This window comes from Syngnathoides biaculeatus, chromosome 3 (assembly GCF_019802595.1).
Source record: "Syngnathoides biaculeatus isolate LvHL_M chromosome 3, ASM1980259v1, whole genome shotgun sequence".
NCBI classification, from domain to species: Eukaryota; Metazoa; Chordata; class Actinopteri; order Syngnathiformes; family Syngnathidae; genus Syngnathoides; species Syngnathoides biaculeatus.
Window position 1 is genome coordinate 17,181,997 of NC_084642.1, and position 9,331 is coordinate 17,191,327.

The 9,331-nt window shown below is 40.1% G+C and overlaps 1 protein-coding gene across 3 annotated transcripts in view; it reads left to right on the forward strand.

Moving 5' to 3' along the window:
- The window catches only part of celf6 (CUGBP Elav-like family member 6), a 194,949-nt gene extending 185,888 nt beyond the window's left edge, over positions 1-9,061 (forward strand). For all 3 annotated transcript variants that reach the window (XM_061814633.1, XM_061814635.1, XM_061814634.1), the window contains exon 13: positions 8,453-9,061. The gene's annotated coding sequence lies outside the window, so the exon portion shown is untranslated. The remainder of the gene's footprint in view (positions 1-8,452) is intronic.
- The last annotated feature ends 270 nt before the right edge of the window (positions 9,062-9,331 follow it).

The window sequence follows — 9,331 nt, forward strand, 5'->3', positions numbered from 1 at the left end:
GTTGGGACGTCGGGCGAAGAGAGCAGGTGAGCGGGCAGGCAGGAGTCGGCACACGGGAGAACGATCAAAGCAGGCAGATGTGTCAAAGGAGTCAGGCTTACGGGGTTGGTCGAAGAACAGGCGAAGGTCGGTACACACGGGTTGTCGATCAGGGATACGGGAGTACTCGAACAGGACATGAACCTCAACGATCTGGCGCGGACCAGTTGTCATCGGGGTCATATAAATACACAGGATAATCAGCGCCTCCCAATCAGTGCAACTGCGTGGGCACCCGCACAGCCCTGGCTGGAGCGGTAGGATCATGACAATTTCACCCTTCAACTAACTTTATCAAACTTTTGCAGCAACAGCTTTTTTTCCAGTCTTCCAAACCAGCACCATAATAATGGGGGGGGGGTACTATAATGAAACTTCAATGTTGTTTCCCTTTGATTAAAAAAAACAACAACAACACAAACAAAAATGTTCATGCTGATAAATTCCAAGTTCCATTGTATCCTCACTTATACTTAAGTTTGGTTTGTGAAATTTTAATTTAAAAAAGAAAGGGAAAAAAAAGAAGCTCAAGCACTGTTTTCTTCTACCAGGAAGAAGCTACTCATAAATTGTGTTTCTGCACTGGAAAGATAAACTTAATGCAAAACTAAATAAATAAATAAATACGGCGGAGCCCTCTCTGTGTGGCCGACCTCATCGCAAACAATGCAAGGCAAATCCAATTACTGTAGACAGGAGGGTTTTTGAAATATGCATTTCTGCCTTCAGGGTTATCTTTGCGCATATACAAAAAGGGGGAGGGGAGTGGGACATCAATTCACCGTTTTCAGACCACAAGTTGTCTGAGAATCTGACCTCTCCATCACAAAGCGGAGCTGTAAATGACTTCCTATGGTGGTTTGCTGATAATTGTCAGTTATGTTTAACATGATGTCCATTCTGTTGTTGTTTTTCGTTTACCTAATCATTATCATGCGTAGCAGTAATAAGATAAGGGGGCACTTTGTGACATAAGGACTATCCCACTGTGTATGTGTGTCTCCTTCTTTTCCACAATCCTGGCAACCCAATTGGCCAGTCACAGTGTGAGATGGCCTTGCTTCACTACAGCCACGCCCGTCACAGGGGCCGAGCCAAGTTGGCGCTGCTGTAAGTCGGAGCCATGGTGTCATCTGACTTCTGATGACATCATGAGCTGGGACTGTGACTGCGTGGCATGATGTGAGCGTTGATTAAACACCATATTTTGTCCACCGACAGCTTGTGGAGTGCAGTGCAACAGACAAGTTTCTTGGTCGGTATTTGTTACTGTAGCTGCTGTGCAAAACTGGGTCATTGGACTACAGTATATCTGGAAGTGGCCTTTAGTCACCCTTTGTGCTGCCGTACGGTCTGCTCTCGTGACGCTTTGACTTTATCACGTGCGGTTCATGTTTACGATGAAACCTCCAACGTTAAGCGCAATCTGTTCCATAATGCCTGTTGATTTCCGAGCATCTTCCACCACCCATAGGAAATAATTAAAATTGAATGAAATTGTCACAGGCTCATAAAAATGTTATTAACATATTAATATCTGAACAGTATTGACTTTCACACAAGAGATATATACAAACTGAATGTATTCATTTCAGGCTACAATAATATCTGCATTAACTGTACAAGCAATGTTTCAAGTGACTTCCTTGAGGGGAAGTAAACCTTTATATTATAAAACAAATCTAAAGTAAAACTGCTGACCCTTTGAGGAAACAAAACTGACAGAAAATACTGTCACCTAGCGGCATTTTACGATATTGCTGGAATTAAAAGCTATTATGATATGATGCCACCATATTTTAGATGAAATTCGCTATATCATGATACAGATAGTCATTCAGTGTCAATGATCCTTATTGATGTTTCATGACCATTTAAAAAAAACACATTTCCACATACAATCACATAAATAAATCAAATATTGGAATTAAAAAAATCATTTTATGTTGAAAATGTGCATTAGTTTGATAAAAATTGGAAACAAGATTTCAGGGTGACAAAAACGTGGAGGTTGAAGTACATCATATAGAAAACGTAATGTTGACATACATGGGGCAGAATATAGTCACAATATTTGAAAGAAGAATATTTGGAAATTTGGTCAAATTTATTAACATTCAATTCTTTGTTTTAGTCATAGCCAGATCACAGGTGTTAATTCTCACCAGAATCGCAGGTACTTAAACAAAGAAAAAGCCCCCTAAAAAGGAAAACAAAGATGCTTGCTTAGTTGAAGTCTTTTAAGATGGTGACAATGTGCAGATGTGCTACATGACTTTTGGGGTGTTCGATGTCGGAAGTTCCACCGTGTTATTGATGTTTCACTACATGGTTATTTCCTCATTTTCTCAGTGTTTCCTTAAGCAAGCTATTATTGTGTTTTTTGTATGAAAGTCTCCAAAAAGGACCTTTTCCTTACCCAATCAACAGCTGTTTTGCGGAGAGATGGGTCGAGATGACCCCGCCGTATTTGCGCGGCCAATTAAATCTCATGGAGAGTGCAGGCAAATGTTGACACTCCAGTTCTCTGTAGATTTCCATCTGTGCAGGCTCCACTTATGCAAGATAGTTTTGTTTGCTCAACACCAGAATCGCTTCTCCTTTTTTTATTTATTTATGAGGATGCAAACCGTTCACACTGTGGCAACAGAGCATCTTGAGGTACTGCCTGGGCACATTAGCCCCAAAATATCACCTTTTTTCTTTTTGGGGGGCCTGGGGGGGTAAATTGTTTATGTGCTGGCATTCGGTTATCTGTGAAAAAGGTCCTTCCTTTGCAAGTTTCCAGTCTGGCCAGGTCAAACCTTGATAAGGCTAAGTCAATTTCAGCAAGTATGTTCTCTCAAAAGCAGGTGACTCGCCCTTTCCTTTTGTCTAGCCAGATGCACCCACGGGACTGTCTGCTGCAGGGGGTGGGGAGGGTCACCGCAGGCGCCTTTGTGGTCTTGAGTACACCTCTTAACATTCTAGGAGCTTTTTACGGAGGCGTCAACAAAAGGTGGCAGGAGGAGTTGCCGGATTGTGCCACAAAGAAATAAATTGTAACCTCTGAGGTCAAACACAATCCACTCCTGATGTTGTTTCAAATTCGGCTTTATGAATAGAAATATGCATTTCACTGTCAAACTGAGGTTTGTTAAACCCTTATTAATGATAAAGGCATTTAGAGTGTGTATTATGGAAGAACATTGTTAATCTCGTAAATTTTTTTTTCAGTTCTCCTAAGCAACAAATATATTTGTTTTATGATGCTTTTTTTTTTTATTTTTGTATTTTACAAATGCAGTACTCCATCGCCAATTAAGATTGAACCCAACCCTGATTGCTGATCAAACAGTTTCCTATCAAAGTACATTCCTCAGCGGACAGATTACATCCATCCAAATTTCCCACTCCCCAGCCACTTAATCCAGCTCTTGAGAGGCATGGGGTCCCAAGGCATTTACAGGCCAGCCAGGAGACAGTCTCTCCAGCATATGCTGGGTCCTCCCCAGGGTCTCCTCCCAGTGGGACATGCCCAGAACACCTCACCAGGGAGGCACCCAGGATGCTTCCTAATCAGATGCCTGAGCCAGCTCGTCAAGCTCCTCTCAATGTTGAGCACCAGTGGCTCTACTCTGAATCCTCCTGGATGACCGAGCTTCTCACCCAATCTCTCTGGGAGAACCCGGACACCCTGCGAAGGAAACTCATTTCAGCCACTCCTATGTGGTATCTTGTTCTTTGGGTTACGACCCAGAGCTCCTAACCCAAGATGACGGTAGGAACATAGATGAACTGCAGATGCTGCACTGATTCACCCATCAATTTCCTGTTCTATTCTTTCTTTCATTGTGAAGAAGACCCCAAGATACTTGAACACTTCTACTTGGACAGTATCTCACCCGCGACCTTGACAGGTGCATGCTATACTTTTCCGACTGAGTGCCATGGTCTCGCTGATTTTTAGCCTAACTGCTTCATATTTGCCCTAGACTTGAACGTGATTGAATGCCTTCTGCAAGTCCACAAAACCGATGTAGACTGGTTGGGCAAATTTTCATGCACCCACACCCGAGCCGCTTCATCCAGCTCCTCAGGGGGATCACGAGCTATTCCCAGGCCAGCCGGGAGACATTTTCTTTCTAGCATGTACTAGGTCGCCCCAGACTTTCTTCCCGGCGGGACATGCCAATAATAACTAAATTTAAGAGGCATATTTAGTTTGAAATCTGAACTGGATGACCTTTGGGTCGTTAAACTTCAGAGGATCCAGTATATGAACAAGTTATCTAGCGAAGTTGTGGAAATACAATGTTTTCTGAGAAGTTGCTGGCATTGAAAAATAAAATAAACTCTATTAAAGCCATTGATCTTGTGTTCTGGTAGACATATAGGGAGAGTTGTTGCCTCTCAATGAGAATCCATAATAAGAGCCGTCAGGCGTTTGTATGCCACTAATGGCCAGCCTTGATTTGACTAACATCTAAAAAGCAGATCTACTACGGAACGATAACAAGCTCATTTTACAGGAGGCGGACTGTAGAACAAAGACTGTCTGGCGGCGGGTTTGCATCGGCGAGTCGCGGCTTTTCATGTCTGCTCTTTCGGAGAGCAATTTGCTGTGATATACCAGCCTTTCTTCACCCACATCATAGCTCCCAACATTATAGAGATAAACTAGATCTTTTATGTCCAAATCTCCAGTGCATGGATAGATTTATCCGTAATGCGTCAAGACAAAGGCATGACTGTTTATCATGGGCTGTCTCTTATTTGGTTTTTGGTGCCTTTGCTGTCATTCTAGGTGCTGTTTTGTTACTAGTTTTAGATAAAACTAAACTAAACTGAAATAACTAAAAAGCATTGCCAGATGTAATGTCCACACTAGGACATCACTCATAAGCATTGAGAAAAAAATTGTTAAAAATAACCAAGAATGAAATCCAACTTTTGCTACCTCAGCTGTTGGGATTGTGTATTCTTTAAATTTAGCATGGCTCAGAATACTCCAGCATAAATAATTAAATTTGGTTGACAAGTGTCATCCATCTAGGCATCCATCTTCTTCATCATTTGTCCTCATTTGTTTAAACTTTAACACAGGGGTGGCTCTTGAGCCGCATGCAGATCGTTGCCTCCTTTCTTGCACCTCTTGTGAAGGAACAAAATCATATCAAAGTTCTGTTTTTTTATGTGCATGCGTGTGTGCATGCACGCTTTGCTTGAGTTCATTACGGTAGTTGCGAGCGTGCTTTGCTTGCTTTTATTACGGTATTTGCATGCGCGTTTTGCTTGTGTTTATTACATTTGTTATGGGTATTGTGACAACAACCTTTGTGTGGGCATGTGCGTCGATGGGTGATGAGACGAGACTGCGCAGGCGTGTGCAGCGGTAGGGTGAGAAGTAAAAAAAAAAAAAACTTGTGCTATGCTAATGGAGAAAGAGTAGCTTTACTGTGCAAGACACCCATGTCAGCTATGCAACATGAGAAGGGAGTTAACACTGAGGAGGACACGGCGGCCTCTGTTTCCCGACAATGGTCAGGTGACTGTAGCAGGAAAGGTTAAGTCGGTAAAAACTTGCATGTCCATTGAATAAAAATAGCTTGAAGTTCCCCAATCAGATCGTAATCTTTGGAGAAAAACAAAACTAAAAGATGTAGATGAATTTTTCTTTCTAGAGCAGTTGAGCAATGCCCAGCGACTCTGCATTTTGTGTCAGACGTCTATCACGCATTTCACAACTTAAAATCTTAACTGCAGCTCACTCCACGCTAACGTCAACCTGGAATTTCCAAAAAGGACTGAACTTTGCAGTTACTTTGAAAAATAAGACAGGTAAAGCAGATGCAGTTTTTAAAAAAATAATGAATCATCCAGAGACCAACGCTTTCATCATTTCAATTGGCTTGGAACACTGCAAGGGCCAAAAAGTCATACAATGAAGGGGAATTTAGTAAATAAATGCCTCGGTGACATTGGTGAAACATATGCTCTGAAAACAAAAATCTTAAACAAACTTCTACTATCCTGCCACATTGAACACAGAATATGAAACATTAGCATGGCTACTGACTCCCAGTTGCACCCAGACCACCAATCATGTGCGTATTTAAGTGTTGCATTAGATGAGATTTGCGACATGCAAGACAAGACTTGGTTGAACTGGCAATTTGTGTGAGAAGGAAACACACTTTTTTGTTTTTTTAACATTTCTACCCTGTGGTCTTGGTACAATAGGTACACTATAAAAGTAGGATTCATTTTTTCTCATCATGCTGTTGTGTGACATTTACAATAAACCTGGCTGAGGAAAGGTACTATCAATGTGTGAGGAGAGAATGATGCGCATGTGTATGATGTGGCTCTTCGGCTCCTTCACATGTATGATGTGGTTCTTTGCCGTCACACAGTAAAAAAATGTGGCTTTTGATCTCTGACTGGTTGGCCGCCCCCACTGTAATGGGTAATCGCAGTCTATCACTCCAATTTTTTTTTAAAGTAGGAGATAGCCAAAACTGGTCATCAGTCAATTGCAGTCAAACATTTTTGATACTAAACATATTCTAAAGGATTTTTACCAAACAATTTAGCTTCAACATAGACAACAATCGATTCATGCTTAAAAAAAAAAGAACAAGAAGAAGATGACTTGATGTCTGTAAGGGTGCTAAAACAGATCAGTACAGTACTCAAAGCAAGACAAACTTCAACCGCACTTACTTCTACTATCTTCAGTCAGATATTCTCCAAAAGCAAGATGAAAACGAATCCATGAAAGTTTGACAACCATTGTTAGACTACTTTTGTTACCTTTACTCCTCTTGGATCTTTTTTGTAAAATAGTCGATCAGTATTTTGGAAGAAATATTATGAATATAGATATAAATATTATACCGATAACAAAACATGATGAAATGTGAATACCAAATAAATACACACATACTGTACACACTAGTTGACTAACTTGCATGTGATATGGGAGAAGTATATAAGTTCACACTCCAATTCCCCTTGTTCATTCTGTCCATACATCTCTCCCCTAAAACCTTTTTCTGTCCATCTGCATTTTCAATCAATATGAGTATAATGTAAAACATCAACATTAGTATAATATAAAACATCAACATTAGTATGATGTAAAACATTACAAACAAAGGGAGTATTTCAAACTCCAGCAAAACTGTTCTAGTAAAAAAAAGGAATAGTAAACCATCATTCTGCATGGCCATTCACCTGAACAGGAGGGGTTTAAATAAATAAATTGTTTCCAGTACATGTGACCCCGGTTCGATCTCTGGCTAAACCAGGGCTCTGTTTTTTAAAAGTATAATCTACACTGGCCACCACAACTGTCTTTCAAAATACACACAGTACCTCCTCGTCAGACCACACCATACACACTCACTTTGTTTTGAAGATGAATGGAAGCAATTACTTTAGTGAACCAAACACCATCAATTCAGACAATGAGTGAATGTGTACAACAAATGGCTGAATTAAACATGACACTTTTTGCTATGAGTCTTTTGGTTTTCGATGTAGATATAAATAACCAGTTTTAATGGTGTTTAACAAAATATCCTTGATCAAATAAATAATGGAAGAATAATTTTAATATACTGTATATTTCATGTGGTGCATCTCTTCAAATGTTTTGATCACCTGTTCCAAATCCAGTGATAACAAAAAAATAACTCAACTCCATGTAGAAAACATTATGTGATTCTTAGACATCGAATCAGTTGAGACTGAGTCAACAGTTCTGCCAAGGACTGCAAAAATGTCCACATAATTGAGTGTGTTCTTAATGAATTTATCCCTTCTTAGTCTCATCACTCATAATAACACGAATATAAACTATGTCATATGCACATGGGCGTTCAGAACAAGTCAGTTTAAACATTTCATAACATCGAATAAAACGTACAACCTTCAGCAATGAAATATGATTGATTTAAGCTCCTGGTGTTCTGGTTTTAGCTGTGAAAAGAAGTCATTTATGGTGTATTCCTCTGAAATAATCCAGGGCAAATTAGGTTGTTTGTTGTGATCGGGAGAGGCATGTTGCGGTTCTTTATATTTAGTAAGGCGAATGCAGTTTACTGATTTGGGTCTGGGAAAAACCTGACCTTGATAAACTCCAACATCAGGTACCCGTCAAAATCATTTGAGACTTTAACCTCTGTGGGCTTTGGTTCGGGTCCAGTGTTTTATGTAAGGGGCCATGTCAAAGTGTGAGGTTAAAAACAGAATTCCACACCACCTTAAAATCACTTCATTTGGGATTTGATTGACACACACTCCTAATACCCCTACCACCCCACCCCCGCCTGCCTCCACCCCATCTGTGCATTATGCTGTTGGCTGTGTCTGTCAGTCAGTCTGTGTGATGACATCCTTGCTCTGTCCTTCTCTCTCTGTGTTGCAGGATGAAGGGCCCACAACACCTTATTTCCACAAGTGCAGTCAAAGTACAAAGACTCCTTGCTCTGCTACATATCACGATGGACAGGTGGTCCCTTGATCCCGCTGGAATCCCGCTGGAAGATTGGGTGACTGAGCGAAGGATCCCAGAGTTTTTTTTTTTTTTATTTCACTTTTTCGCAAATGCCTTTTTTTGTCTTATTAATCTTTTTTTTTTTTTTTGCATTGGTGTCCATGGAAGCAGATTTTTTGCAGAGACCGACTGTTTTGCTGCTCTTTTTTTAGACATGATGATGAGTTGAAAAGAAGAAAATAACACATTTATAGACTCATTATGCTCAAAGCATGCATACTGTCAACACGCATACAAAAAATGTTATAGCTATTGAAAGGAATTTAAAAAAAAACAAACATTGTACATAAGTGCAAATGCCAATTCAAGTACTGCATTAAACACACATACACAAACATGCAATCACATACATACACACACCAGCCTGCTGCCATTTCGTTTTTTGTGCCTACACAGACGTTGTGTGCTCTGTGACAGGGCCGAGCTCTGGATGGAAGATGACGACAAAGAAGAAGAATAATCCAGGATAATTTACATGCATCATTCCTTAGGAAATAGGGACCAAAGGACTTAAAAAATGCTTTTTAAAAGAATATAAATATATAAATATATATTTAAAAAACTTTGTAGCTGGAAGTATTACTCTTAGTCAAAAAAAAAAAATCATTAAATCAATATCCAGTGGCCTACTTAAAAAAAATGGACTATGTATTGAAAAAAAAATGGAACCGTAGTGTAGGGGCTGTTTTTTTTTTTTTTTTTTTGCTCTGGATGCTAATCTGGCACCAGCTTGTATCATAGTGAAGTAGG